General features: G+C 43.9%; 1 pseudogene; it reads right to left on the bottom strand.

Annotated features, from left to right (window-relative positions):
* LOC115395572 (protocadherin-1-like) overlaps positions 1 to 22,905 on the bottom strand; it is a 162,985-nt pseudogene that overhangs the window by 68,645 nt on the left and 71,435 nt on the right.

The raw sequence follows: 22,905 nt of genomic DNA on the forward strand, positions 1-22,905 counted from the left end.
TAATCTCCCAGTAGATCTCTGATGTCCACTGCCGCCTGGACGTCCTGCGGGAGCACCGAAACCTGCATCAGTGACCTCTGGACCCCCTGCAGGCCTCAGACTCAGATACTCTGGAACTGTTCCTTCCTCTAGCTCTGACTTGTGGAAAAATCACATTGACGAAGCGCGTTCCTCACAAAGTTCAACAGAAAGCAGCAATATTCTATTAAAACAATAAGAACCTCTAATAGATCCTGAGAGGATTTATTTGCCTGGGAAACCTTAAACGGAGGTCCCATAATAACTTATGGGAACTCAATGATGCTATGAGTGGAAATTTGGTGTAGTTGTATAGAAATGTGTGACAAATGTCAAAGGAAAATCCAGCATCTGGTTCTGGTGTTTGGTTAATAATAGTTGAAAATAATTGAAAAAGTTAAAAGCCCTGTGGCCATTGGATGGCGGTAGACAATAAACCGGAGACGGTCCGTTTCTCCCTGGGAAATCAAAAAACAGAAAACATGTCCCTGTCTGATTTCCTGTTATGTGTTTATTTACCAAAAGTGGAAATACAATACGGCCACAATTCATTCTGTCGAGCTTGCTTTGCCATAAAAACCCAGAAGATGCCCTTCTTTATTTGATAAACTCTAATCCTGCTGTTATTTGATAAGCTCGCTTTCCTTTTGATTTTCGATTTCCAAAAAAAGAAATGGGGGAAGAGTCGTCTACCAAAATCACATCAGAACACAGAAATCAGCTTGTTTTCTGTTTTTTAATTTCTTAAATCAAAATGAAAATGGAATGACCGAAGATATACAGGTGTATTAGGTGTTTTAAATCATTATCGTCTTGTTTCAATACCAGTTTTGATATAGTTCTCAACCTTTTCAAGCTTCGGTTCCTCAACTGAACAATCAGAAAGAGTCCAAATGATCGTTCTCCCTTCTCTTGTACGTCTCCGTGTCTTTTTAAGGGACGGATGTAGGGACTTTAAGGAAAGTAACAAACATCCTCAGCTCTACAACCTCAAAAAGACTTCTGGAGTTGTCCATTCTTCCCCTGAAAGAGTTCTACAGTGAAGAACTGAGCCAGAGAACCATCCAGGACCATTTTAATCACCTCAATCAACCTGATAACATTCAGTGACACAAACCAATGATTCCCAAGACCGCCATGAAGTATTAGTAAGTTCTTCAGGAACCCGAACCTTTGTCAAGATGTCCCACGGAACTCATCCCATCTGCTGTACCTTATCAGTAAAACAAACACAGATGATTTCAGTGAAAAATAAAACTTTCAGACCGGCAATTACACCTGGAAATTTAAAAATAACACTTGAGGAACCTAGAAAATGGTGAGAAGGATTTTTTTTTTGTTTTGTTTTGTTTTTAATCAGCTTAGGATTTTTCCATTATTCATGGTGACCCAGTTATTGTTTACAGATTTTTTTTTTTTTCAGATGAAACTGTTCAGTCCGCCGTTAAGATTAAACTTATTTTTCCAGTGTTTTCAATCAAGCGTGAAACCTTTTTCACTGCTCGGCCCAACGCTGTAAACCACACCCGGAAACGACTCAACCACCCCGAAACCTCCACCAGCAAGTCCGCCTGCCAGGAATTTGACAGTATAAAAAAAAAGAAAGCAAGAAAACATCATCACACACACACACACACACACACACACACACACACACACACACACACACACTCTATCTATATCTCACTACAACACGGGCAAAATAATCCAATCATGGAGACTACACTGTGGGTGTGTGTGTATGTGTGTGTGTGTGTGTGTGTGTGTGTGTGTGTGTGTGTGTGTGTGTGTGTGTGTCTGTGTGTGTGTGTGTGTGTGTATGTGTGTAGCATCCTTGCTGTTGTACATCAGTCGAATGCTGGCCGAGTGCCGATTTACAGCTACTGCCAAATACAAATACACACACACGGACACACACTCGTATACACACACACAGTCATACACACACACACACACACACACACACACACACACACACACACACACACACACACCTCCTTGTGTAGTGTACAGCGGCCACCGCAGATAAGCTCAAATAAACAACAGACCTGGAAAAATAAATCCACCTCGCTCTCCCTCTCTCTCTCTCTCTCTCCCTCTCTCTCCCCCCCAGGGACAGGAGAGGGCATCCAAAGAACACTGCCTGTTACTATAAAGCTTCTTGACATCACACACACTTCCACACACACACACACACACATCACAAGCACGACACACACTCAGCGATACAAATAAGAAACAGAGAGGGAGGTATGGTTCCACAGGGAGGAATCACCTCTTCTAAAGCTGCACACACTCCTTTTATCTACTCACTAATGAGGAGCAGATATACACACACACGCACTATCCCACACACACACTTCAGAACCTACAAATACACAGTGAAGAAGTGACACACACCTCCTCAGGACTGTGGTTTCGTCAGACCGTCTCTCAGCGAGTGTCCCACTTCCAAAACTATGGACTGCTGCTTACATCATTATGTAACGTTGCGACAGAGAGAGAGTGTGTGTGTGTACATTTTGTGTACGTGTAAACCAAGAAAGGCTTTCAGCACTCAGCGTGAAGTGCAGTAACACTACAGGCTCTAATGAGTGTGTGCATGAAGATAAAGTGTGTGCGAGTGTGTCCGACAGCAGCTCTATGATTAGTCAGTAAACGAGGTTTTTGCAAAGTAAGCAGTTGCCAAAACAGGAAATGAGCTTCTGCTGTGCATGTTAGCGCTGCGAGAACACGGCCAACACTGTCACTGACACCGAAACAACTGAGAAACACATTGAGGAACCGGGAAAAACTCCTGAAGGGATCCGCCAGTGAGCAACGCGCATGGGAAATGACCAGCGAACGAAACGGCAAGTCTTTCTACCATAATGAAATCTCCCAAAACCACGTCAATCACCACTAAAATCGTTCGAACCAGTGCTTCTTCATCTTTTTTTTTTAAATGGATTGCCTTTCAAAACAATAAACTGAAACACTGAATTTAATTTCCTAGATTCTGGGATTCATGAATGCACCAGGAGACACATGGCGGCGGATCAGTAGGTATAATTCCTGTTCAGCACAGATGGCGGTGAAGACAGATGTCTCCATTAAAACTCCTCAAAACTCCAGCATTAGAACGATTGGCATTGTGTTTTTACCAACTAATAGTTGCATCTGTCTTAGTTTTAGTCCAGAGGAGAGATGCCGCTTCCAGCTGACAATTAAAAATACTGTTGTTTTTGAATCCGTTTCTCAGCAAACTACCAAAAACTGAGTTGTTTTCTTCGGTTACCAGCAAAACATTTTGAACCTGTGCGAGCTGAAGACCCCCTGGGATCTCCAACAGTCCTCCAAAGGGGGCTTCACGCTCACTTTCTCCAAACTCCAGTGATCCCCGTTCAGAATGCCGACGTTCAGCCGTTAGTTACCTTGAAAAACCCTTTCATCTTATTTCATCTTACTTCTGAGACTTGAAGAACGTTCTCAGAGAGGTTCGGTCCTCATAAATAATGTACTCTCAGTCTAAAAATTTTGGGGGAATCACTGAAGCAAACTTTGCAAACAAAACTTGAGAAACCTCCTAATGATGGACCAGATCTCGACGCCTGTTCAGCAAAGAGCAGAGACAAAACCCTGTTTGTGAGTTCGGAAGCAACTTCACGTGAGGCGAACACAAACACCTGCCCGTTCTACCTGAAGGGTCCTAAAGGTGGACCATGGCCAGAAGATGTTTCCTAAGAATCTTACTTCACCCTGACCTTTATCAAACGTCTTCTGAAGCATTTTCAAATACCTCCAACTGCTGAAACATTTCGAGATTAATCGCGTGTCTCTTGCTGGACCTTGAGCATCCATGTCCGAATCTAATTTTTACTTCCACATCACCTTTTTCATCGTTTTAAAAATAAATCATTGCAGGCTTTCAACAAATTCACTGAATCCTAAACTACTTGACTCTGCTCTCAGATGCTTGACCCTTGGCTCTGGCAGCAGCTGCAAAGCTCTGGAGGGTCATCAATAGAGCATTCTGGGAGACGTTGAAATCATGTTACCTCTTCAGAGATCTTACAGCCCCTTCAAAAAACCATAAAAAACTCTATTTAGCGCTCAGTGACCCATAAAAGTCATGAATTTTCCAAGAACCTTGAAGCCCACCAGCGGCGGAACGTCCGTCCGACTTCCCGAGCGGCTCCCGAGCCCTTTGGAGCGACTGTTTGGACATGCTCGGCAAACCGCAGCGCCTCCTCAGTGACTCCGAAGGCGTTACTGCTACAACTCCTTCAGCCTCTGGGAGCTCTTCAGGACATCCTGGTGCCTCCTTACGATAACATCTGGAACGCCCTTAAGGAACCTGCTGGGACGGCCTCGCCGTAATCTGCTCCACATGTGGAGATGTAATTTTAGCCTCTCTGAGATCCATTAGTGTCACCACCGTTAGAGACGACCCCTTTATTTTTTACCGGACAGCTGCTTCTGGAAATCACTGAACTTTTGGACGTCACGGCTCTGCCAAGTTTGAGAAAAACTAAAAATACTGCGAGAGTTTCCAAAGAATGCAGTTTAGCGTTGGAAGCCTCTGACAGTCTGGAGTACAAACTGTTGCCTCCCCCCTCTTCCCCAACCCACCCCTCCTCACAATCATTACCCACTGGAGAGATGATGGAGGAGGAAAAAAGGAGGAAAGGGAGCGAGGATCCCTGAGGAGGAGCGAGAGGAGTCAGAGAGCGGAGGCCTCTTGTAGTACAGCGGGTGGAGGGAGGTTTAGACAGATGGAGGCGATGCGCTTCACTGAGAAGAGCACATGACCTCCTCTACTCTGCTGCTCTTTTTCTTAAAAAAAAAAAAAAAAAAAAAAAAAAACAGCTCCTCAAATTCATATCCAGGAGGAAAAAAAAGAAAAGCTCCCTGGCTCTTACATCAAAGATAGACAATTTCCTACTTACTCTTCACAAAACAGGAGGTTCTATCAGATGGCGGGACATAATTACGGTTTGAAACTGGTTCAAAACGGCTCTTTAGGGGATAAAAGTTACAGACCTCACCTAAACAAAATGGATGAGCCTGTTAAAATGTGTGTAGCCTCGGTATGTCAATCACGCTTTATTATTTGGTTTCTTTAGAGTGCTTCACAAGGACCAGCACAACAGTGAAAGGAAATGATTTTCAGATACACATGTATTCTACAATAACTCCAACACAGATACGGCAGGACGGCCGTCAGATTTGTGCACGAAAAATCCAAATTACCAAGCAGCTCAAAAAAAAAAAAAAAAAAAAAGCTTCTGTGCAGGTGTAAAGAAATCAAACTTGAGTTCTTGAGCGCGCTCAGTTTCATGCATGGTGGTTCACAGAAACGTTCCTTCATTTTAATTATCCCCCTGTGAGATTCACACTCATCTAACTCACAACACGAGTGTGACTGCAGCACCAAAACGCCTCACATCATCATCCTCCTCATCATCACCGCCGTCTTCGCCTCCGTCAAGTCGAGCTCTCCCAACGTTTTCTGTGTTTTCACAGTTTTATCGGGGAATCAGGCCCGCGGCTGATTAAGAGCTCAGATAGTGTGAGTGCGCTTCAGCCTCGTTCTTCTGTACATGTGAGGACGTGAAGCCGCTGGCGCACGAGCCGGTCAGAAATGGAAGAGGTCATGAAGACATGTTGAAAGACATGTGAAAGCTGGAAGCACACACCTCCACTGGATATTAAAGCAAGGAGCATTCTGGTTGATTTTGTGGTCTGAGAGATTGAGGTAACGGTCAGATTTACTGATATCCCGCTAAACAGCACACACATGAAAAGATTTTGTATTTGGAGGGACATCATGTGGAGATGTGCACATTTAATTAATAAATTAGTCTGTTTAGGACCATGTTCAGTTACTCCTAGCACAAAATATTACAAAAAATTCATTTGAATGATTCAAAAAGAAAACAAAATGCAGGAGATGATCAAGTCAAACTTGGAGGTATAGCAAAAATAAGTTCTCATAAAGTTCGCAAATAAAAGTCGTGGAGAGCCAGTCACTACAATCAAACACAACAAGAGGATTTTTGAAGAGAATCTGAATGTTTTGTATTCATATGTTTGTATAACACACAATTCTAGAGTGTGAAATGTATGTGTGTGTGTTGTGTTGTTTGCATTTATGTCAGATTCAACCGTTAGTCGATCACTGAGGTTGGATAAAGGAAACGCATTACATCAACGGGAAGGACCCACAAAGACAGAACCACAACGCTGTGTGTGTGTGTGTGTGTGTGTGTGTGTGTGTGTGTGTGTGTGTGTGTGTGTGCAGCTATTACTACAGCTCTCAGTCTGATGCAATCAGTAGATAAAGAGGTTGTGTGTGTGTGTGTTTGCATGTGGTTTCATCCAGGGAGTTGAGTGTATGCAGACGCACACACACACACACACACACACACACACACACACACACACACACACAGCCTGTTATCCAGTGCATCAGCAAGAATAATTTTTATCTCTTCTACTTTTCTTTTTTTTTGCACTTTATTTTCTTTTTCATCTTATTTTTTTATTCGCAGCACCCCTTTTCCTGTTCCTCTCTCCTCTCCACTGTCACCACACACACACACACACACACACACACACGCACGCACTCAAATCCCACAAACTCCACCTTTCCCCTCTGCTCGCCCCTCCACCCGTCTCCCCTCACAGTTTGGTTTCCCTCCATCCCTCCATCGCAGACAGGATGTGGGTGCATTAGCGTAGCGAAGAGACGGGCTGATGGAATTAACGTCCATTATCTGACCATTTACAGGACGGAGAGCGGGATGAAAGAGGGAGGTGGGGGACGGGGAGCGATAGGGATCTGGCCACATCGGTCCCGGCCTGGGCTCTCAGCTCTGCTCGGCAGACCGCCGACATGTTTGAAAGCATGTTTGTGTTTTCGTGTGTGATCTGGTCGGCGCGAGAACCTTTCTCCCCAGTCTGCCAGGGGGTTTGAATTTTGAGGGGGAAAAAAAGTTGATGGAATGAATGTTTAGTACATTGTTCCTAGGTTTTGACAAAACTTCTTGGTGTCAAATCTCACATGGTTGGAATTCATGATTTTAACAAGTATTTTTGGGACGAGGAGCCATTTAAAATCTTCTGTGGTACTCAAAGGCTCCTCTATAAAACTTATTATATGTGCAAATCTCACAGTTCTTTGTTCCAAGTATTTTTTTTCCTAAATACTGCAGTTAAACAACCATTTTACCCGATGCAGTTTAAACAAAGGAAGATATTTCAATTTGCTGTCCTAACTATCTTCTAAATACCTTCATCAGTGGTATGTTTCTCCCAGAGACCCTCTTTTGGAAACAGAAAAACTCAATACATCACTCGATTTGTCCGATAACTCTCAAACATCATGACATTTCTTCACTTCTGGATTGAATTAGAAGATAATCCATCTAAATTAAAAGACTATACTGGGTCAGTTCTAATATAATCACTCGACAACTTCACATTCCTCCAAATGTCTCATTTAGTGCTGAATTAAACCCTCCACTAATGCAAGGCTCGATGCTCTTAAATGAATTTGTCTCGTCGAGCTGAGCTCTAAACAAAACCTCAGTAATCTCATTACCTGTTCTGGATAACTCAAATCTATTTCTAATACTGGCATTACCACACTTCTGGCCAAAACAAAAAGACAAATACAAGGTGAAAAAACAAGCGAAAACTATCAGTTGTGTTGGGTCAGTTTATCTGGTTCTGATTCGGTGAGAGATTAAAGTCAAGCCCCGTCGACGCGCCCACTCGCTTCCGGAGGAGTTTCGCAGAATCGCAGAGCGGTTAGCGAAAACCCGTGCGTTCTCCAGAAAAACCACAATCCACTCGATAATCCAGTTTGGAGCTTTTCATGGTTTCAATCTGTGGGACTCAGTGAATACGGTTACATAAATGGAGCAGTTGGTGCGGAGCGAGCTCGCACCGGCACCATGTCACATGTCAAAGGCATCCACTTTATATGCGGATTAAGCGCAGATTAAGCGACTATATGTAGATAATCCACCTATGAAAGCAGGTGGAAGAGCAACCAAGATGCATCGAGACGAGCCACGGGGGGGGGGGGGGGGGGGGCTCCCCCAGGCCGCGAGTGGCTAAACGGCCTGATGTGGCACATCTGTGCACAAATCCACCTTTCAATTGAATCCCATGAGCAGTGGACACACGAGTTTAATCCAGCAGACTGAGCCCTCCTGAAGACAGGAAACCAGCTTTAGAAATCAAGTCGATTGAATTTGTTCATGTGCAAAGTGACCAGAGGGAGATTTGCCTGTGAAGGTAAATAAGTTGTGATAACAGGCAGCTTTAAAGGAGCAGACAGGGAAGGTGTAGGGGGCTGCGCAGGCTGTCGCTGCGCCTCCTCTTCATCAATCTGTCTGAGGCGCTTGAGATCTGAGCCGACAGCAATCAGTCACACAGCTGGATGATCGATATCGTCTGCAGCACAGGGAAACGCCAGGAAGCGGCTTAAAAGACTGCCGTCGGGGGGCAAACGACAGGCAGCTGAACCCTGCGCCTAAAACACGGAGCTGGACGTACAGAAGAATGAGACAAACCCCAGAAATACACCTGGTGGCTCCAAACAGAAGCTCCAAACCAAACCTGGAACTGAACATTCAAACTTAACGTTTAAAATAAACCCACAAACTGAACTTGAAAACTGAAAGTTTCCATGAGCATCCAAACTCAATCAAACCAAGTAGTCTTGAGGTTAGGAACTGAACTCAAGAACTGAACCCAAGAACTGAACACAAGAACTGAAGCCAACAACTGACCCGACAAACTGAACCTGACCCTGTGAACTGAATCTCTGCTGAACCCAAGAACTGAACCAAAGACATGAACTCAAGAACTGAATCCAAGGACTGAAACCATGAAATGAACGAATGAACTGAAATTATGACTATTAGGACTTTGGTTTATCTACATGTAACAAAACGTTGAGCAGTTTCCTTCTCCGGGGATAAAGTCTGCCACTGGTTTCCTTCTGAATGTGGTTTGTTGGGATGAGACAGGATGGAGCAAACGACCGTTGAACCGAAGTCTTTGTTCTGAACCTCCGTCCTGCTCTCATGTGTCAAAAATCAGTAAATCAGTGGGATGCTGAATGGAGTTCCACTCACACACAGAGGAATAATGGAAAAGAAGTCCTGCTTTTAATTAAAACTATCAGTGTGAAGTGTGAAAGGGAGCTCGTCACGTCTTATCATAGTAAATAAAGGATGGAGTTCTGAATCAGGCCCACACACACACGCAGAGAGTAAAGTGTATCTGTAGTGGTGTGTTAATCCTCACAAGACCAGCTGTAATCTGTTGACCTCTCTGCTGGTACAACACACACACACACACACACACACACACACACACACACACACACACACACACACACACACACACACACACACACACACCCAGACATACTTCCTTGGGAAAATACCTGCAGCTAAAACATGTTTGACCATCAAAGTGGAAGATTGTAAAGCACAATCGCGCACGCACATACACACACACACACACCACATTTCCCTGACCTCATTCCACTGTGTGCGAGAAGATACAGCCACTTACACACTCTCCTGCTCTCTATCGCTATCTCTCTGCCTCTCACACACACACATACACACACTCACACTGGTATACACACTCACAGGCAGACACACACGCTGGGTGGCAGTAGCCTGTGGGCGTGCGAGCAGCTGTGAATAATTGTGTTTACAGATGGTATATGTACGACCTGTGGGTTGTGAGAGAAGGAGGGGGGGCGGAGGGGGGTGAGTTGGTCTTCTCGCTCTCACAAAAGAAGACAGCGATGACATTTAAAGCAAACTTCTCTCTCTCTCTCTTTCTCTCTTCTCTGGCTGCTTTTCTTTTCCTTTTTTTAACTCCCTTGCCAATTTCTACCATTTCACCTCCGTTAGCTTAATTGCTGCAAGTGTTAACGAGGCGCTAACAGCCAGAGTCGAAAAAAGAACGGCGGCAGGAGTAAGACAGGAACTGAAAACGGTAAACAATAAATATATGAAAGTCACAGTGGAGTATTCACATGTGTGTCTAATTAATCATTTGGTTTTGTAAAATAAGTAAATTAAAAGCTCTGTTTACACCATAGGAAGAAAAAAAAAAAGAATTAGCTTTGGATCCAAAAGCAAGAAAAGTTCATCGATGCCACGATCCAAACATGATGTTAAAGCTGTGAAATGTCTGATTATTTCAGTCAGAGGGTCCCGAAAATACACAAGAGTGCTGCTGGTGCTGACTCCCATTGTTGGTTATTTTCCTCAAACAAGAGGCACCTTGTTTTGGTTTTATTTAAATGTCAGAAAATGGTTCAAAGAGAAGAAAAATCCAGCAGTGTTTGAAAGATACAGCCTAAAAATGTCTGTTTTCTTCCCAGGCAATGGTCCACCACTAAAATATTCAGTTTATTTTCACCGAACTCAAAAAATATATCTTTTTTTGCATGAAGCATCAGTGACGAATCATTATTTAAATAGTTACAGTGATGATTTAAAGTTACTTATTCATAACAGGCACTCAATTCTCAAATTCCACTATAATTATATTTTTCCTAGCACCCAACCAAATATTATAACAGAAAATAAAATTTACATGAATGTGTTGGTACTTCTTGTCTCCTTTCAGACAACCTACCTCATGCCTGTTGGATTCAGTGTTTTCTATTAAATCACAGCAAAGTACATAAAGTTTTACCAAACATCCCATAGATGGTAATTTATTCAGCAGGACTATAAGGTCCTTTGCATTTTAAAGTACTTGTAGTTGTTTGAGCCATTTCTTCCCTTTTCTGAGTTTGGGAACATTAATGAAAACATGTTAAGCTGTTTAATATGTTTTCTCAGTTATCTTTGCTAATACGAAGTATTATCGGTAGAAAATATTATCAAACAGAAAACCAACAGCCAACTACTATCACAACATAGTATTAAATTGAAAAAAGTCAGTGGTACACAAAAAAAAGACAAAAAAAAAACATTGTCTTGGATGTTTTGTGTTTTTTCCGTATCAAAAAAGTGACTGTTTAGAGCGCTAGCAGCATTAGCATCTGTCATTGTTATGAGGATAACACAAATTAATAGGTGAAAATTGACATTGTCGCGATGGTTGAACTCCAGGAGCTTTAAAGCGACACTAAGGAACTTTTCAACCTTAATAAAACATTTTAATATCTTTTGTGATGATACATCAACTTAAAACTAGTTGAATGACCCCTCTGTCACAGGCTGAGGGCGTCAGTATTGCTTTCACTTGGACTGAGCAGCTGTGAGGAGGGTGGTAGGAACCCTGGACACTAAAAAACTACAAATGTGCGGACTGCTTTACGGCATGCATCATATCATGATATAACATTGTTTAGCCACCATTAGATTCATTACCTCGTCGCTGTCCGTCCTTCACACAGCCACTGGAAACAAATGAAGGCGAGTTCAGTCCGACAGCACGCCACCGGGAGCAGCATTTTACGACACCGCGCGCTAGTCCTCATGGGAACTGTAGTTTTCTTTCAGGCAAAACACTACCGCTTTTGTCCACTGGCGCCGCCAAAATCAACGAAAACCGAAAGTTCCTTAGTGTTGCTTTAAGAAAAACTAAGCAGTCCAACGTTAACTCGTCCCAAAAAGTTGTTAAAAAAAGGATCTTTGCTAACATGAAGCGTTACCAACACTTGTCATTTGTGAACAAGATCATAGCAAACAGAAATCTTACTACTAACTACCATCTCAGCAGAGTAGTGAAAGGAAGTCACAGAAAATATGTGTTTCGTGGTTATTTTCAGCGTTTCAATGTTGCGAACATGACTGTGTTTAGTGTTAGCACCATTAGCATCTCACACTTCCTCCTAGCTGTTAAACAGGTTAACGGGCGGCTAATTTCCCAGCATCATGAAGTTTTTCCTCACTAATATAGAGGGAGGATGTAGGAGAGAGAGAAAACACGCTAACTGGATGACAGGCTGACAAAACGCTAAGCGGAGCAGGCGGAGAGCCGTGGATTGTGTTAGCGTGGCTATCCCCCTCTCCGTGGATCTATAAGTGGAAGAGATGGAAGGCTGGACTGGCTATGATTTACATAATTGGGATGTTAATTCGTTAAGCCGCGGGACTTGATTATGTTGCATATTGATTGTGTTGCGCTGCTGTGAGGTCACACACCTCTTTAACGAAGGTATACGCCGCGCTGGGAATTGTGGGAATTTGATTAAACACATGACGTTGGCGCTCGGGCCGACACGCAGCGGGTCTTTGCGTGTCTGAGCCCCCTTTGGGTTTTGATGGATGGCATGACGGAGGTGAGGCGAGGAGTAGAGGGAGGGGAAACTCCACCTGCTCTTACCGTTCTCCGGGTGCTCCATCTCGCCGATGCTGCCGTCGGGCGTGGTGCGCTCGTAGTGGTCCTCGGGCAGAGCCAGCGGCCCGATCCGGGGCCCCGACGACGACTTGGAGCTGGGGGTCTCCGACTCCTCCAGGCCGCTGTCGTAGTAGCTGTGCTGGGACGCGTCCTGCAGATCCTGGGCCTGATTGGCCGTGGAGAAGGTCACTCGGCGGTGGGGCAGCTGTGGTTGGCAAGGCAAGGAGAGAAAAAGAGGCGGGGTTAGTCCCGAGTCACATCTCATTCCTGACGCATCCAAGTTAAATTTAACATACAAAGCAGCTTCATTAGAGAGCGGCTGGAGTTTGATCTGCCGTGTGTGGAGCTGCAGAAATGATTAAAGACTTCAGGTAGAAGCCTGACTGTAAAAATAACCTTAAAGAAGTCATTTAGACACGTTCATTAGTCGGCGCTCTGTTCTCAAAGTGACTGATTTGAGTTTTCTCTTTGGTTTTGTGGCTAAAACACGTCAACTTTCATCTCGTCTCACACGGTGTTATCATCACCTCTCTCGGCGCTCTCAGCGGTTCGACTCAGAAGTCCAGCTCAGCCGTTCCACCGGGGTCACCGGGGTTACAGCAGGTCACAGAGTGGAACAAGAGCACGGCCGAATTATTGTGACGGTTCAGTTTGAAGTCATGATCTTTTCTGATCTCTGTTCTTTTCAGGTGCTTCAGAAGGAAAATAAAACCTCAGTAACAAAAGAAACTGAAACAACAAACAGCTTCTTCAAGAAGACTTGTAAAAGAACCAGAACAGCTGTCACGTTCGAGCTGAAATAAGACTCCAGCGTCAAGAAACGGTGCAGCTTGGAAACCACCTGTATTGAACCATAAACATCATATTATAACAATGCTGTGCAACATCCACACTACGGTTACCAGAACTATGTCATAATTAGCAACAAATCCATTCAAACTGAAAGGATGCCAAACAATAACCCCAGTTACCATCAAAATACCATAACTGTCCCAGGACCACAGCCAAGTCATATCCTAACCTACAACCACACAACCATCACTGTACCATGACAGTACCAAACTATCACCTTTAACCATCTACACCGTTATATCTCTTAACTTTATGGCACTAGTATTAACATACTATAAATATTAAGACCTTTCACTGAACCTTCCATTAGAATGCCTTATCTTAGAACTGAATCTACCGTTGCTATATTGTAAATGTGCAGTGCCACTACTGACAATAAGACCTATAATTACAATACAATTTCTATATAATCAACCAACTCGACCATTACCAAACTATGACTAATCAGTACCATAATCAGCAATCAAACATATAAATCCAATTCTATTACTATACCCTAACCTATGACCAAAGCCTGCCTATAATGTACTATAAACATACCAAAATCAATAACTCAATCAGCAGAACATTACTTCATTATCCTGCCACCACACCCGCCATAGTTTTGAAATCATCCAAAACAATCCCGTTACTGTCCTCTAATCAGCTCCCCGGCCTGCCAGAGCAGTGGGGTTAAACCATTAATTTCCTCTGATGGGAGTCTGATTATTGGAATAATAATGTGTCCTTTCTGCGGCGGCCCGGATGTTCGTCCACATAAACACTCAGTCCAGACAGCCGAGGTCGCCTCCTCGAGTGGCTTCCACCATGAATAACCAGCAGGTTCCTCTCACGCTGACCGCCATTAACCCAAACACTCCAGACTGCGCTGATTGTCTCCGTGTGGTTAAAATACAACTTTTCCTTTTTTGCCAAAAGGGGTGAAGAGATGCAGCGTATATAAAGGAAAAAGTAGAGAAATTACTTTTCAAATGCAGTAACTGGTAAAGTAATCCCATTACAATTTACAGAAGTAAAGAGTAACTAGTGACGTTTCTTGTGTCAGTACCACAACACTGTTAATTGGCTAAACGGAGTCGGTCTGGAGAGAAAGAACAGCAGTCTGAACTCACTCTGCTTCGTTTACTGTCTGCTTCCTGTTTTCTGTGGGTGGAAAGTAACCGGCTTGACTCGCGTTTGATGGTTTTGTAATTAAAATACGATTAGCTTCCCTATAGAGCTGCCGACACACACACACACACACAGACATACACACACAGAGACACACACACAGACACACACACACACACAGGTCACTGCTGAGCAAACAATCCCATTCAAAGGCCTACATACACATTCAAGCTTTGCAAACACACACACACCTGACCATCCGTCCCTGGCTCGGGAGATACTCCGTCACCATGGCAACTGGGCGCTGTCAGGACCCTGAACCAGTAAAACCAGCAGATCTGAACTCCTCATGCGGAGACACACACACACGAGCTTTAAGCTTCACTCTCTTCTTTTTAAAAGCTTTATCTCTACTTTTTTTTTTCCTCAGCAGCTCTTCCTGTGCTACTCTCATTTTTATTATTAAACTAGTAAACTGCCGGTCACCACGCTGCAGCGCCGTGAATTACTACTGCCAGTGAACTACACACGACAAGATGATCTGTCTGTAGAAGAATGCTGAGGAGCATCGGTGGGACGGACGGCAGAGGAGAAGGGAATGTTGATTATGGAAAGGTAGAGGAAGAGGATGAGGAGGAGGTAGAGGAAGGGAGGAAGAGGAAAAACATGAAGAAACGAAGCAACAGAAAAGGAAAAACAGAGAAGAGGAGAAAGAGGAGATAAGAGAGACGACGTTAAACATTTTGTTTCACACTTGGTTCAAACAACGAAACCAAATAAAAGAATGAATCTTCTAATCGTGTGTGTGTGCGAGTGTGTGTGTGTGTGTGTGTGTGTGTGTGTGTGTGTGTGTGTGTGTGAGCGTGTGTGTGTGTGATTTACTCCAGGAGGGGGTTAACATGAGGCGCGCTGTAAATACTGTTTGATAGAATTCACTTTGTGACATTTATTTGACATGAGCACGGAGAAATGTGGCTGTGTATCTCTGTGTGAGGAGCTATAAATACTGTGGCTGGCAGCATGCAGGCTGCGCACACATGCACGCACGCTCAGTCTTGTATTTCTATCCTTGTGGGGACCGTCCATTGACTCCCATTCATGTCTAGCCCCTAACCCTGACCCTTACCCTAACCCTAACCCACACCACAATAAAGCCTAACCCTAAAGAAATGTTTTTGCACTTTTACTTTTTTCAGTAACAACAACATGGTCAAGAAAACACTGTTTCTCCTACTTAGGACCGGAAAAAGGTCCCCACAAGGCACGTCGTTCCACGTTTTGCTATCCTTGTGGGGACATTTGGCCCCAACAAGGATAGAAATACGAGAACGCACACACACACACACACACACACACACACACACACACACACACATACACACACACAGTCCTGCTGGTGGCTTCAAACACAGCATCTCAAACACTTCATGTGGTTTTGCCATCCATTCTTCATGCTGCAGTTTGAAACAGTGAGGTCAAAACGTGCGCGCCCGTGAACCACATGCACTCCGATACAATCTCCACTGTTCCAGACTGTTTTAACGTTGGCATAACCTTCAAATAACAACAACTCAAATATATAAAATATTTCCTTTGGTTTCGGTGAAAAGATGCAGTGCATTCGAGAAAATTAACTCCATGTTGATTTCGACACGAGATATGAAACATTTTACTGAGGCTGCATGTTTTTTTTGTTTTGTTTTGTTTTTTGCATTGTGGGGCGAAATGCATGCACGCACTGGTAGAACATGCAAATTCTCACAGTATGGCCCAGAGACTCAAACCTACGTCAGAGGGAGTGCAAACCACAAAACCACCGTGCACCACTTCATTTGGCTTTCCTTTATCTGCCATGATGGAGACTTTTTACTGCACTGCACAGGCACCTGTAAGGGTGTGTGAATGTGTGTGTGTGTGTGCGTGCATGTGTGTGTTTGTGTGCGTCTGGCATGCTGACAGGCTGGAGAGACACCACAGCGTGCGCTGATGTAAAGATGTTAGTTGGTTTTAAAGGAGACAGACGAGCTGCTCAGTGTTGTTCAGCCAAGCCCCGGCTCAGGGTTCCCACCGCAAACACACACACACACACACACACACACAAACACACACACCAGACAGCGCCTCTGCCAAGTGTTCGATTCCACGCCGACCTGACACCCTGCGGTGGGAGCAAAGAGCATGTTTGTGTGATGTAATAAGAGCTGCTTCCTGTTTGAGGAGATAAATGTAATACATACAAGAAGGTTTATCTAGCAACTGTCATCTGCCACACACACACACACACACACAAATACATAAACATCCAAACACATTCAAATACACAACCCCTCCCCGCACAAACACATAGGAACGCACACAGAGCACGTACAAGCATGCAATCAAACACAAATGCAAAAGTAACAAGTACACATAAAGAAACACACACACAAGTATTCAACCCCCCATGTAAAGACACACACACTAAAAAGAAACATACACAAAAGTATTGATAAAAATATGTGCTTGCATAAATGTGAACACACGTAAGCAAACAGAAAACATTCAAATGATTATACAAACACACAGGAATGTTGCTAAATACACACTCATTCAAAGACACACAAGTATACAAACATGTACACACACACACTAAGTACAAGAGAAGAACACAAGGATTTTGCAGTGTGTGTGTGTGTGTGTGTGTGTGTGTGTGTGTGTGTGTGTGTGTGTGTGCGCTGCAAATAGAAGTGCCATCTCAGCAGGTTGCATCATGGGAAAGTGGAGCAGATCAGAGGGGAGAAATTTAAAGAGCGACCGACTTCCAGAAGCAGCTCCAGCTCCTCCGTCCTGCGGAGTGACCCCGCTGTGAGCCAGCGGAGCAGAGCGAACCGCTGCTCCACCGCGCCGCCCTCATTATCCCAACCCGGGGCTCAGACCCATCACCTGAAGTCAGGGAAAACTGCTCTTGCGCTTGGTCAGCGGTTCGATGCCCACCTCCTCCTCAGACACGTGTGTTTTTTGTGAACACATGAATAACCTGAAAACATCTCCTCAAGTAATCAGATTACTTTAAATCAGAGCATTTAATCAATGCTATATCCATCTATTCATGTACAGCTATCAGTATTATATATTATTCAGTGGAATCGACATGAATAATACATCATGAAGCAGCGCCATGACCACTGAACGCATTGTAAAGTCTTCCTTTCTTTTCAGAGCGACCTCCGTGAACTCTTCACCTCCACCAGCGCGACAGATTCTCCTTTCCATGAAGACGTTCTGGACACTTCTCTCTGATCTGTGACCTCTGATCAGCTTCTTCATTCTAGAAAGCCTCTAATTGATCCGCATGATGTTATCTAATTAATAATCATACGAGTTTTCATTAGCATTTCTTCCTACACAGTGTAGATGATGATGATGATGATGAGGATGATGATGATGATGATGATGGTCTGCTTTAACGGACTGAAGAGGAAGATCTCCTCCAACAGTTAAACCTGCACATTCATGAAGTTTGAGAGAATTTCACCTTTTGAAGTAAATGGAGGGAGGAGGAAGATGGAGGAAGAAAAAGATGATAATGATGAGGAGGAGGAGGAGGTGAAGGAGGGGGAAGAGTTGGAGGAGGAGGACAAAGATGATGATGACGAATAGGACGAAGAGGAATATTAGGAGGAGGAGGAGGAGGAATATGAAGAAGAGGAGGAAGAGTAGAAGGAGGAGGAGGGAAGGAGGGAAATGCAGAGGAGGAGGAGGAGGAGGAGGAGGACGGAAATGAGTAGTAGTAGTAGGAGGAGGAAGTGGAGGAAGAGACAAATTGAGAAGGATGAGGAGAAAGGATGAGTAAAATGAAGAGAGGGAAAATAAAGAGGACAAAAAGGATTAAGAGAAGGAGGAGATCAGAGAGGAGGAGGAGGAAGTTCAAATTATTGCAGAAGGAAGGTGGTGAAGCAGATTTGATCCTCTTCATTCAAGATAAAGAAGAGAAGAAGAAGGAGGAGCAGATGGAGGACGAACAGATGGACCTTAAAGAGGAACAGAAGATGAAAAGGAGAGAGGACAGAATGTTGAGAGGAGAGAGAAAAGGAGAAGAAGAAGCCAGAGGAGGTCGTCTGACAGAAGAGACAGACCTCCTGCTTCTGCTGCTCCTCATCCTCCTGCAGGAGGCGATCAAGGACGGGGGATGAGGAAGAACAAGTGGGGAGGTTTCAAATTTGGAATACAAGAGGACAAAATGGAGATAGGACAGAGAGGAGTAAAAGAGGGAGCAGAAGGAAGAAGAGGAGAAGGAGGAAGGAGCAGGAGGAGGAAAAGGAGGAGGTGCAGAGGGTGGAAGGAAAGAAGAAGAAGGCAGAGGAGGCCGGCTCTAGGATCAGGCTGCTCACAAGGCTCCGGTGCTCCTGAAGGAGCTGATGGAGGAAGAGGAGGAGGAGGAGAAGAACCAGGAGGGAAAGGGGGAGCAGAACCAGGAGGAGGAGGAGGAGGAGAACCACGAGGAGGGGGGGGGGCAGTCACTGGGCCACATTGTTCCGAGATGATTAAAAACCAGCGAGAGGAGGAACGCAGGACGCCTCGCTGGCTGTTTGTCAGCCGAGACACGGAGAGGGAGATAACAGTGTGTTTGTGTGTGTGTGTGTGTGTGTGTGAGAGAGAGAGAGAGAGAGTGTGTGTGAGAGATCCTCATTACCTCCCTCGGTGGGAGATAAGAGTGTGTGAGGCTGCATTGTGCATGCTTATAAAAAGTCCGTCCTTATCAAGTATGCATACACACACACACACACACACACACACACACACACACACACACACACACACACACACACACACACACACTTTGGTCCAGAAGAAGAGCATCTGCCAGCGATAATTCAACACAACAGTGCTGGATGGGAGTGGAGAATGAATGAGAAAGGGTGGAAAAATGGGGAAAATGGAGAGAGAGTAAAGGAGGAGGAGAGATAAAAACGTCATCCTTCGCTCTGCGCGCTTGTTTTCCACTGAAAGTGGGAATAAATGCGAAGGGAAAATGGCTGAATGAGTAAATAAAAAACATTTTCTTTAAAGAGGCACATCGAAATGTGAAGCTTGGTCTCCTTCCAGGGCCGGATCGAGCCTGAGGGCAGCCCGGGGCCCCTCTGACCCCACCCATCCACACCCCACAATCCAGCCCACCCCCCCCATTTATTCTTATCATTAGTCAGACAAACTTATTAAAAATTCACTGTATTATTTCAAGTCACAGGAGAAGAAAAAGTGTTTAAAAATGTAAATTTAGAGTTTGCTTTACTTTCTTCTATTATTTTTTTTTTGTCCAAAGAATAAATTACACTTCATTCTTAAAAAAAACAAAAAAAACTAGTTATTATACACTGTCCTTTCTATATGCAAAAAAATTTGAAAAAATTATCAAAAATGTTTCCAAAACTCACAAAATAACCGTTTTTTTTTTTTTAATATTTGTCATTGCTCTGCAACCTATTTCTTTTTCTTCTTAAACATTTTAAATTATTTAAATCTATAATAAATTTGTGAATTTTTCACAGATTTATATGGTTGTCTCCAGAAAACCTTCACCTGACAGTTCTCCATGTATTCAGTCACCTTTCCATCATTCTAATGTGTCCTTGATCTAGCTAAACGTGATGACACACGCCATGTGGCAGTACTGAAGTACATGATCTCAGAACCATCTCAAGACCACATTTTCAAGGTCTTAGTACTGAGTCAGTCTTGGCCCCTGAGAACCTTGGTCTTTTCTGGAGATACTGTGATCTTGGTCTTGGTGTTGGCCTTTTAATGCCATATTGCTAACTCGGTCCTGGTCCCTTACAGATCTGACCTTTTCTCGGGATGCTCTGGTCTTGGTCTTGGAATGCTCAGTCTAAGTTACTTAAAGAATTGGTTTTATCTTGGTCTTGACCACTGATAGTCTTGGTCTTTTCCTGAGATGCTCTGGTCTTGGTCTTGACACGGTCTTGGAATTTTAAAGCCTTGGTCTTGACTTGGTCTTGGCCCCTCATAGTCTTGGTCTTTTCTTGAGACGATCTGGTCCTGCTCTTGGCCTTGCCTTGGCCCCTAAAGTCTTGGTCTTGTCTTATGGTGCGCCGATCTCGGTGTTTGTTCGGTATTCTTTCCTAAATAGTCATGGTCTCTCGGGTTCGGTGATCTTGACTAAGACACTACCTTGTGGTGCTGAAAGTGAGTTGTGTGATCCAACATGAGCCCCTGCTGGTCTTCAGAAGCCGTTCCAGGCCTCAGATTTCTCTCGGGTTTGATGTTAACGGGGAAGTTTCGGGGTTCGGTGATGCAGAATGTCCTCACAGCTACAGGAAGAGGTGTTCATGTGCAGCAGGAAACACTGCCCTGCAGCCAAAACAGCACTCTGTGTCTCTCTATAGCATCCTCCCTCCTCCCTCTCCCAGTCAGAGTGAAGGTTGTGAGCACGACGCTGCAGGCACTGACTGGAACTGAGGGAGAGGCTCTGCTGCAGAGCTATAGATATACGCACAGTGAATGTAATCTGTGATCTGAACAAGGACAGGAGAGAAGAGGAGAGTCAACATCTGCCTGCAGCTGCTGCACGGCCCAACTCCAGTAAAACAACATGCAAGTCGGGACTGTCAGCGTCCCCTGAGCAAGGCACCTTTGGTCTGTATTCCAACACTTCACAGGAACACGTGGTACATTAAAACTCCTTTCTACGGCAGATATTTCTTCTTCATTGACAAAGAAAAGAATGAAATATCAGTTTTAATAAATTACTTGAATGTGTTATTTCAACACATGAAAGTAATCTAAAAATATTTGCAGACAAAAATTTGGTTTACAAACTTCCCTAAAATATATTTTAATAAAATGTAGAAATATTCAAAGTAACTTACACCAGAATATGAAGATATCAGTGTTATGCAAATCATTTCATTATATTTTTATGTTATGTTCTAGTAGGGAAATAAGTTGAATTTTAACATTTACATTTATTAACATAATTTTTTTAGTTGATAACTGAAGATTTTCTTTATTTTTTTTCGTTCTACTTTTTCAAAATAAATTTAAAAATCTTTAAAAAAAATTAATTAAAAACAATTAACTTCTTTTTCTAAAATAACTAATTATATCCCAGAAAATTGAAGAATTTCTAATGAGCTTTTGCTGGAGGTTATTTAATCAATTTGCTCATCCCACAAATGCACGTTTGTTACAAATGTAGCTCTACAGAAGAAATGGCACATGAAAGTTAATTTTCCTGGCCATTGGTGTGAATTCTTACCACATCTGTTCATGAACCGAACTGACTGATGCACTGCATGCTCAGCGGTGTAAAGTTAATATATTCAATCCTTCGTGATTAAAATTCACTAAACTCTCAACATCAACCTCTCCGTCCATCAGTGGGTGTGTCTGAAGCTGCGGCAGCTCAGTGTTTCTCTGTGAAAAGCCTCCGAACGACGACGCTGCAGCGGGGAAATGAGTTTCCAAAACTCTCCCATGATGCCGTGTGAGTGCGGCTTTGAGATAAGCTCAGAATTAAAGCTGAAAGGTTAAAGAGAGAGAGAGACTTCACAGCTGGCAGCCTCCAACATTTCCTTTTAATATGCTGTTTTTTATATATATATATATATATAATCATATATGATGCCGAAACAGTAAAGTCAAGCTACAACTGAAACGGGCCGTGAAATGTGTCGTAAAAAGCAGGAATCTGCATTTAGGTGAAAGAAAAAGGTGATAAAGAGGAGTGGATGAGGCAAAGCGTCGCAGCTTTTAACTGATGTGGACTTCTAGAGTGGAAACTGCAGGAAATCCTGGCTGAGTGTGTGTGTGTGTGTGTGTGTCAGTCTGAGTCTGTCACACTGAAACAAGCTGACACACACACACACACACACACACACACACACACACACGCTCAGATGAAACAGGTCAGCTGAGTCTCTCATGTGGCTCCCAGAGTTTACTCGTCCGCCTGCTTTCCTCTGCCCTGCAGGTGTGTGTGTGTGTGTGTGTGTGTGTGTGTGTGTGTGTGTGTGTGTGTGTGTGTGTGTGTGTGTGTGTGTGTTATCACTGAGCCAGTAAATCTAGTGTTATACCGGCACGCCACATGGAGCCATAAGTCTGAAGCACACTCACCTCCAGCTTCACGCAAACACACCAACTGTGTCCTCAGTTACACTGCGCGCGCGCACACACACACACACACACACACACACACACACACACACACACACACACACACACACACACACACACACACACACACACCACAGAGCTGTCAGGACTTTCAGCTCCGTGCTGTGTGTGTTGTATTCAAAGTTGACACTGACAGAGACACTGACGCAGCAATGCAATGAGCTCTGCAGCACACACACACACACACACACACACACACACAGACACACACACACATCAGAGAAATGAACTTGAATAAATCTCCCTTCTTCAGCTCGTATTTTTTTTCAATTTGCTGCCTCGCTGCTCGCTCAGACTCGCTGACAAAAGCCAACGCGACGCTGACGCCTGACGGCCGGACAGACGGGGTTCAGGCCCCGCCCCCTTCCGCCAACCTCC

This window comes from Salarias fasciatus, chromosome 2 (genome assembly GCF_902148845.1).
Source record: "Salarias fasciatus chromosome 2, fSalaFa1.1, whole genome shotgun sequence".
Lineage (NCBI taxonomy): Eukaryota > Metazoa > Chordata > Actinopteri > Blenniiformes > Blenniidae > Salarias > Salarias fasciatus.